Raw genomic sequence first — 10164 nt, forward strand, 5'->3', positions numbered from 1 at the left:
ACTATAGTCCATAGTAGAGGCCTCATATCTCAACCAAAGTAACTCTGCAAATACAAATGTTGACTACAAATCCTTCTAGCCACTTCCTTATAGTATCCCGAAGAAGCCCACCTGTAGATGCCCAGCCCGGGTTCCTCTTACACGTGTCGTCTGTATTCAGCTTCGTCCAACCAGCATTTGGTGGCTTCCACTTAAATCATACCATGTGAGGCATCATACGGTTGTCAACCCGATTAATAAAATGAGCAAACTGACATTCACTTGCTTTTGCTAGTACAAACGGATCCCTGAACCACCTATACGTCCGCCCTTGATAGAGTTGACATCAATAGACTTTTATGCAAATTGCAAGCCCTTTTGATAGAAATCTCAATGCACTTTATGGATTATCCTCACAATTACATTGAAAAAACATGGTAATACTCCAATTTAGAATACGAAAAAACATTTTTTTGGTTTCTAACAAGAAATTACATTCTGCCCAAACTTCAATTCTTGCACAACTGTCATTACCTTTGACATGAAAACCCATCATAAAGACAATATATGATAGAAACTACAAGCAGTAAGTACATTGCTTTATAATATCAATTTCTAATTAAAAATTCTATAATTATATGGCTAGCAACCATTTATTACAACATTTTGGATGCTCAGACTTCTCATGATACCCTTAGTGACCATGAACAAATGACCTTTGGACATGGTTTCAAATGCAAGGAAATGACTTATTTAGTTCTCAGTGTGATATTTTTCAATCATAAATTGCTGTTTACATCACTACAGTAGAGGCATATAACATCTAATTTGCGCCTCATCCATCTAATTCTACATCCACGAGTTTTCAAAATGTTTCTGTCAGGGGACAACAACCTATGTAATTGTAAGGAAAAGGGTCACATGATCAGAGCAGGATGTATTCTCATAAACTTCTTTTGTAGAGGTCAAAATATTAAGCTAATGCATGTTAGTGAAAGCCTCTATTCCAATTTTTCTTCAACACAACGCTCAGTCCCTCTACTTGTCTCCCACGTGTAATTATACACAACATTTTAATTTCAAAAAGACCATAGAAATCAATAGCATCTCGAAAACCCCAAAGGAGAGAAGAGGGTGGTGAATCCCACCTCTTTTATCAGAATAAGACAACATATCATTAAAGACACCAATGATGGACAAAGGGAAGATGATGAGTAGTTGCGAGATTTTCAGCGGCTGCCTAGACTCTGCACGATGGGCACGCTCAAGGAAACCATACAAGTTGCTTAATCGGTACTCTGACAAATCCTTGCAAAATGATTTTAGTATCAATGAATTTTTTTGAATAATTAAGTAGATTAACAGTTGCATTAGACCTACTAGAGAAGGGCCAAACCCACCCCTAAAGCAAGCCATCATAAGCAATTTTCTTCTTTATTGATTCAACTTTAGTATGATTGCATTTCACCCAGTGGCGGAACCAGGACCTTGAATGACCCGGGGCTCAAACACATCAATAAAAAAAAATTCAAAACGTTAAAAAAAATCGGAATTAACTGTGCGCACTACAAGAAAATAACAGTTTACCAACGACATTTTACCAATGGCAGTTAAGTCATTGCTATTCGCTACGACATACCTACGGTTTACATACAAAACTATTCAAGCCAGATTATATATGAATATACCAAGATAATACCAACGACATGCCAACAACGGATATTACCAAGGACATATGTCGTGGGCAATTGCAATGACAATGCTTGTCCACGCAATGTCGTTGGGATTAGAAACAATTTACCAACCATGTACCAATAATTTATCCCAAACAATTAATTAAAAAAGGGTTAAGGTGTAAAAATACCCCTAATATTTTGGGCCATGAGCAATTTTACCCATAAAGTTTAAAATGATGCAATTTTACCCCTAACGTGGGAAGCCAAAAGCAATTTTACCCATAACGTTAATAAATTGGGTCAATTTGAGAAATAATTCATCAAACTGTCTTCTCGGTCAAGAATCTTGTCATCTACACTTCATATGTGTGTCATTTTATCAGTAACAAATCACAAACATACATTGGGATGTGAAAAAAATAAAAAAATAAAAAAAATATACTCTCTTTTTGTATGAATTAGATAAAATAAAAATTCAAAAAATTCACCGAATTTATAAATATTAATCTCAAATTCTATTATTAAATTATCAAAAAAACATGAAATCATTTTTTAGAACGAATTATTATGCAATTGGTGCATAATAACGAACAAAAATATCTGTGTTTTATAATAGTGTATGAAATTGACCTAGTTTATTAACGTTAGGGGTAAAATTGCTCCTGGCTTCCAAAGTTAGGGATAAAATTGTACCATTTTTGACATTAAGGATAAAATTGCTCATGACCCAAAACATTAGAGGTATTTTTACACCTTAACCCATTAAAAAATTATAAAAAAATTATACCAACCATTTACCAACAATAAAAAACTCATTGTATTAAAATTATTTGTCTTCCCGCTAATTCCTAAAGTTTCCCTCTAAATAAATTATTTCACTTTCAATTATATTGAATAAAATATTTTGACTCCCTCATTTTGTCTTTCTCCTTTTCAATATCTGGAAACCCTAATTTTGGAGACAACCATGGAACTCCTCCGTAAGTCGTTCCTTTTCTACTTCCTTTTTCACAATCTTCCTTTCTACTTCATTTTCTCCCAACTCTCTCCTTACTTCGTTTTCTCTTTTGCCTAATCTTCCTTTTCAAATGCAGTAAGAAAATCGAATATCCTTGGATCTAGGTTCTCTTCGACAAATATAGGGGTTCTATAAAAAAAAAAGAGGAAGCCGAAGTAACTAGCTCAACATACCCTACTTCATTTTCCCTCTAATTTCTTATTATAAGTAATTTTTTCAGGTCAGTGAAGACGGATTCTAATTTCCTACTATGTAGATTCTAACGTGAATGCTGATTCTGCAGATTCTAGAGATTCTAATTGCCCATTACATGTTGGTGAAGCTCTGGTTGTTTCAGGTATGTGTTTCACAATCCTCTTCATGTGAATTTTTATCTCCAACCTTTTCTATTTTATCCTTCAATTCTCTGTTGAGATGTTGCGTGTTTTTTATGAAGTGGATTTAGGTTCCTTCCATGATTTATGTTCTAGAAGAACATGGGAGGTTTGATTTTGTTGTTACCTGTATCTGTGAACTATTTATTGCAATCATTCTAGCTTTGGATTGCACTTCTCTGCAATGAACTGGAAAACCCTTGCATTTATGTCATGCCCAGTACAAAGTTCATACTAACTCTGCTTTTGGTAGTCAATGATACATGTTGAGACTGTCCATGTGGTTTATTTGCTCTTAGAAAATATCTATTTGATAAACATGTTGAACCAGAAACTACAACCTTGTGATACACAAACCAATACATCCTATTGCTGCTACCTTACTACCATGATACATTAGCAACATAACAACTACCATCTTTCTTTTTTGACTTGTTTGTTTTACAAGAATAATTGTCAAATTGTATCACAACTTAATTAGTTGAAAAGATAGACCATTGTACAAATGAAGAAACTGTAATATAAATCGTATTTATTTGTTAATGAGAATGATGTATATAAGTCTTTTCATTAGCATGTGTTTTCTATATACAATCTCTTGAAACTTAAAGACATAAAAAATATATAACTCTACCACATATAAGATAAATATCGTGGAAACGAGCCAATAGGCCGGTGTCCAGTATGTGCACTTGGATAACCATGCTGCAAACCCTGCCATGTCCCATAAGTTCCAGGGCCTGACTGAGTTGCAAGTCCCAACCCTCCCACTTGACTTATTGGCCCCATGCCCTGGCTCATTATATATAATCACATGCCCTGGACTCAATTCTCCTAATCCCTCAAAATCCAAACAACACTTTTGCCTCAGCTCATGGCACATTCAAATCGTTTGAACCGTTTTCAATAGACAACACCTTAATCAACATATCAGCTGGATTTTATTTTCAATGTCAAGCTTCTCAATGAAGAATCACTTGCCTTCCTATAACATCATGCCATCTAAAAATCTTCTTCAAGTAACCAAACTTATGAAATAACTCACTCTATTTGGATGAGCTATTATTGAACTAAGATAATATAAATGAACAATCACACTACTACATGAGCTTGTTTCCAAATCTGAATAAGGTCTCTCAGCTCCTTATCGGAACTGCCACCCAATTCAACAGCTCTCTTAGCCTCTTCTCCGATACACAATGCCCCAACTCTCAATACCTCATTCCCCATTATTTCTTTGATCTTTTCTGCAATCTCAGTCCCATTAACAACCATTTCTCTTCCCCAACCCCACTTCTTAGGCCAAATTCCAAGTCCAATTTTATCCACAATATCAGCATTCATCTTCTGATCTCCACGTTGAGGCCATGCATTACTCCATTCCATATAGCCTCTGTCACTGAATTCCAAAATTGTGATGCTCCAATAATTAGAAATATTTGATGAATAGCTCCAACAAAACAAGACAAGTTGGAGATCTCCATTCCATTTAATTTGTCTCCACTGAACTTTTTGTTACTATTTCAAAGTTGAAATTATATATACACATAGCTTAAAGATAGAGTTTTTCTTAGGCTTAATTAATGAAAAGTGTAGTGTAGACTTTTAAGGAATAATTAGAATAAGTGAGTAAGATAGGGTAAAAATGAATAATATAAAATAGTGGGGAGCATTAGTCCTGGAAAACTATATTTTAAACAATGAATTGTGTCTAACTGATTGACAAATTAAAAAGTATATTTATAAGCTCCAATCAATATGAGTTCCTTCACCAATTAGTACTGTACGTTGTATTGTTGTATTGTGTTTTAGGCACACACACTCAAGCTCTATTCAATGATTAAGATACATGCATAAAATTGATATGAATGTACTTTTTTTGTTTAGGGTAACCTTAAGAAGAGAAATTGTAAAACATATTTAAAGTAGTTGGTTTCAAGGCAAAGGATTGTGCTTTCTCATTCAAGTATATGTAAGAGTGCCTCAAATTAGATACTTTTAATCATGTCCCTAAATTTGCTGAGTTAAATGATATTTAAGGCTTGTGTCAAATGAGGAACACAGGGTGCTCTTTTCTCGGTCTTCCACTTGAAGAGCTTGGCAAAACTTGAGGTTGGTTCAGTTAGATATTTGTGGTTAAGGCATTTTACTCAAATTTGCTGATGATTTTATTAGAATGTGTCATATTTACTTTATTACTTAGCGAGTCCTATGTTATTGGTATTTTAACAGATTTATGAGAAAATGATCAAGGTACAAATTTAGATTTATCCTCGACCTATTTGGAGATTAACTAATTAGTAATTACTCATTGTCATTTTTTTTAAGCAGTGTTAGCTTAATATAAGAACTCTAGCCTAAATTTTCCCGTATTTAATTGTAGATAGAGAACGTCAACTTTTTTTTTAATGAAAGATAGAAATATCATTAGAGCAAAAATCCAGAAATAACAGAGGCAAAATTAAGCCAATCTTTCCAATGAATCCTATGTATACTCCTCTCACCTTTTGTATATAAGAACTGGAATTTTACACTACAGGAAATTTGAGCAACAACATTAGAAACCTGCAACTCAAGAGTTTTCAAAGATACATATATCCCTCACTTTCTAAATCCAGTAAATTGCAGCAGTAAAACTAACTCTTCACCCGGCAACAAGCAATAATTTGCCATTAGCCTTCCTTCTCAACTCAATACACATTTAATATGTGACTCCACACTTATTTCATTAGAAACCCACCATTTGGTCAGAAACAAACAAATCCAATCAAAGAGGAACCGCATCATTGTAGACAGAGAGAGATGGTTCTACTTTCTAGGCAGGCCACATGATTTTACTTTTCAAATTTCTCATTTTTACCTTTATTTATTTTCTATTGTAATTAACTTGGGTTTGTTTATTACTTAATATGCTTTTGAAAGCATATCATCAAATTATTATTATTTTATTATTTGGAGGATATTTGTCATATTTCTTTTTTTTTTTGGGCAATATTTGCCATATTTCTTGTGAAAAAACAGAGTACTGGGCGGCCAAGACCTGTACAGTATCCCTGCTTGACTTGGTCATGTGTATGCAGATCCAATTATGTGAAGCTATTTTCAGTAGGCATAAAGTTAAAAATCAGATTATAATTATTTCATGATCATTGTTTGCTTTTGCATATTTTTTAAGGAAAATGAGAATTATATTCTCTAATGATCCATTAAGAATAAATAATAATCCAGTCTATAACAGTGTGTCTGGGTTCGTCAACATCTTATTTCCATAAGAAACTAACAAGAATTACACAAAACCTAGTTGCGGTCACCTTTATAATTGAGACCGGCAAATAGATGTATATGCTTTGTTATATTCTTATCAGAGCTGTGCAGTTTAGGTGTGTTAGGTGCCTTGGGCTGGGGCATGGAGCATGCATCCGTTAGGTTCCAGTAATCACTTGTGAATTGATCTCTCAATTGGTGGTTTAAGCTCTAAACAATTTTCAGTGTAATTCATGTTCTTTAAATCATATGTTCTTTAATTGATTTCACTTGATGGGTCAAGCTCTATCATATTTTTGGAATTTGTTCTTTACCAGGGTATAGCTTATAATATGATATTTGATGAAAACCATATCTATGCATTTATTTATCTTAATAATATATAAATTGCATTTATCTATAACAAAATGGAAAAAGGTAAACAACTTTTATGTAAGTAAGAGCTTAGAACTTTGGTATCATAAATTTTATAAACTGAATCAACATATAAAATGGATTCCATTAAAGTACCTTATACCTTCTCATTTGGTTGCAGGGTTAGAGGAGTTCTTCAGCTTCAGAGACGTAAGTTTATACTATGCTATGTTTATGTTATGTTATGGTTGTATACTTTACTGTTGTGCTATGATAATATTTTTGGCGTTAATAATTTCTTGTTCCAAAGTTATTTTCATTTCTTATTCTTCTTTTCATTCTTCATTTTCTTTCTTCCTCATTTCCTATTCTTCAAAATCTTGAAATTCAAGAATTCTGTAATTTCCAGAATAAGGAAAAATAGAGACTCTTGGAATTTCCAGCTTTTGGAAATTCCAGAATCTAGAACATTTTCAGATTCTGAAATTTTTCAAATTCTAAGATGCGGGAAAAAAGAAACAAATAAGAAAAACAAGGACAAAGAAGAATGTGAAATATAGTCTAGGAATTCATAAGTGTTCAAGTAAGATCTCTACTTGTCAATTTAATGTTCTAAACATTTCATACATGGTTTTCAAGGATATGAGCAACAATAGAGAGTGGATGAACCGGAGGCTAGATGGGTCTAGCTTTATCACCAATGAGTTTCTCGCTCAACTTGAAACTTTTATATCTTTTGCTCTTAGTCAACCTAATTCTATGGATGGACAGAACATAAGGTGCCCCTGCATAAGATGCAACAATCGAAAATTTCAGTCACCTGATGAAGTTCGAGTTCATTTGGCAACAAAAACGTAACTGCGGAAACAAAAACGTTTTATTTTGATGAATTAAAGGTATGAAATTTGAATTCATTTATGATATATTTTATTGGGATGACATCTTATGAAATCTGAAGTGTTGTTATTTGATTTAACCTTTCTTCAGAAATGGTATTATTGGGATGACACCATAGAAGAATTGTAAAGATTGCATGTGATAAAATAGCAAGGACCCGTTATAATGAGATGGTAAACACTGCCAATAAAATTAAGAAAAGGCTTCTCTTCGTGCCACAAAATATTTGGGATGAATGGCAGAATACATATTTCTGTAGTGAAGAATTTCTTCGCAGATCACAAAGGAATTCAGAGAATAGAAAAGGAGGAAAGGACAGTGTTGGTCCTTCATGCCATACTGGTGGCTCTATTTCTTATGTGGAACATGCCATAAAATATGTGAGTGTATAGTTTAAATTGTTTTTTATCATCTACTTGTTTCATAATTTGTGCTGCAGTTGTATTCTTGATGACTTCAATGGTTAATACATGTTTCAATATTTGATGATAATACAAGTTTACCATGCTTATAGTTGGATGTCATAGCCATGATTAGAATATAGTTGGATGAACATAAATTAGAACATTGAATATTAACCATATTACTTGACTATTAGTTATGGACACAAATGTGCCTAATCTACATTTATTTGTCCTCTGATATATCACATTTGTTTCAAATAAATTAGTTATGATGGATACAAATGTGTATGATCTACATTTATTTGTCATGTGAACTTCTCTTGAATGTGATAGCACATTTTTTCAAATAAATTATTTATGATGGACACAAATGTGCCTGATCTACCATATTTAGCATATTAGGCTGGTGATCCACATTTATTTGTCCTATGATCTTCTCTTTTATGTGATAGTAGTAGGAAACTTTGATTTTATGTTTGTATAAGAATAGCATAATATCATTATTAGACTGGTGACCCTACTATTGAAGATAACTAATTCTTGTCGGTTTAGCATCTTCGACCATAGCTGCCTCACAATTGATCATGGCTCCATTTTTTTTCTCTTCTAAATTAAATATAGCTAATTCCAACAATATTAAATTGACTTCTTATTTCTCATTTACTTCATTATTTAGGCAAAAGAATTGGGTCGGGATCCTAGTTATTATGAGCTTTTTTTAAAGACTCACACCCGAAAGAAGGATGGCGAAATTGTGGATGATAAAGCACGTGAAGTTAATGTGAGTAATGCCATAAAATTAATATTTGTATGATATACTTGTGCATATATTTTATATGATAAATTATTTATAAAATTTCAATATTTATAGGAACGGGTGATTAATTTACGTTAAGAACGTTTGGAGGAGCAAGAGGATAATGAAGAGGTGTTGGATGAGAGCCAAATTTTCATAGAGGCTGCAAAAGGAAACAGAAGAGATCGAGTCTATGGTATCGGATCTGTGGCCTGTTTTCATGGCAGTAAGAATGCAACTACTTCTGCACCTTCATCATCTAATGCCTATACTGTTCAATTAAAGGAACAAGTTGCAAATTTGAATCAAGTAGTGAGAACCATGCATAAAGAAATGACTGAATTGCGCCAACATTTAAATCGAGATGATGAGCGACTTAGAGAATTGATTCGAGAGATGGTTCCCAATCTTACTCCAAATCATGCTAGTTCCAACCTTAGTAACTTGTTTTTTCTTTATTTTTTTTGTTGGTCGATTATCTTTTGGATAGCTTAAGAATAGTTGATCATACTTAGCTAGTTCACTTTCAAAGATAGTTATTTTGTGAAAGCTTGCAACTAGCCCAAACATTGTGTGATTCTACTTTATAGTTATTATTTTGTTTCTATCTTATGTATCAAGATTGTCTTATATTAAATGACAATAGTATTTTTATTGTCCATGATATTATTTATTATGTATTAATTTGTAATGTATAATAAATAAATAAATAAATATATATATTAATAATGCTTACGAAATACCTACGACATACATGATAGCAACGATATACCTATGATATAAAATTCATAGACATACCAACGATTTAGCAACGACACACAAGACAACGACGACATACCAATGACATGAAATTCATAGAAATACCAACGCTTTACCAACGACACAAAAGACAGTGACGACATACCAATGGCATGAAATTCATAGACATACCAACGCTTTACTAACGACACACGTATATTTACCGACACCATGCATACCAACAACACTCAATTTACCCACGCATCACCGACGACATTCTCGAAAGTATTTTTGGCGCCATTATATTTCATATCAAAATTGGTGTGGAAATGCCAACGACATAACAACGACATATAGTGTACCAACCACATACCAACGACAATTGTCCCAGCTATTAACGAGGACTACTTATATTATCACGTGGTCACTAACAGCGTACCAACGACGATGGCGTTGCAAATACCAACGACGATGGCGTTGCAAATACCAACGACATATATATTGTCGTTGGTATTGAGTTTAACGACCAGAGATATGCCATCGACATGTATTTCGTTGGTATGTCATCGCTAACCGTAATTACCAACGAAAATATGATGATTACCAATGAATATCTGTCGTTGGTAAACTGTTATTTTCTTGTAGTGGCGGTTGACGGTAAATT

The 10164-nt window shown here is 33.3% G+C and overlaps 1 long non-coding RNA gene across 5 annotated transcripts; it reads left to right on the forward strand.

Annotated features, from left to right (window-relative positions):
• The first annotated feature begins 2539 nt into the window (after nucleotides 1-2539).
• LOC136208838 (uncharacterized) lies at nucleotides 2540-9375 on the forward strand. 5 transcript variants are annotated; one of them, XR_010677294.1, is made up of 10 exons: nucleotides 2540-2635; nucleotides 2750-2828; nucleotides 2957-3010; nucleotides 4935-5019; nucleotides 5112-5159; nucleotides 6847-6875; nucleotides 7305-7561; nucleotides 7653-7942; nucleotides 8643-8747; nucleotides 8838-9375. It is a non-coding gene; the product is annotated as an uncharacterized lncRNA (long non-coding RNA). The 5 variants fall into 5 exon arrangements; XR_010677292.1 differs by having other exon boundaries at nucleotides 4935-5159; XR_010677293.1 differs by lacking the exon at nucleotides 4935-5019 and having other exon boundaries at nucleotides 5088-5159.
• Nucleotides 9376-10164: the final 789 nt, after the last annotated feature.

Source organism: Euphorbia lathyris, chromosome 10 (genome assembly GCF_963576675.1).
Source record: "Euphorbia lathyris chromosome 10, ddEupLath1.1, whole genome shotgun sequence".
Taxonomy (NCBI): Eukaryota; Viridiplantae; Streptophyta; class Magnoliopsida; order Malpighiales; family Euphorbiaceae; genus Euphorbia; species Euphorbia lathyris.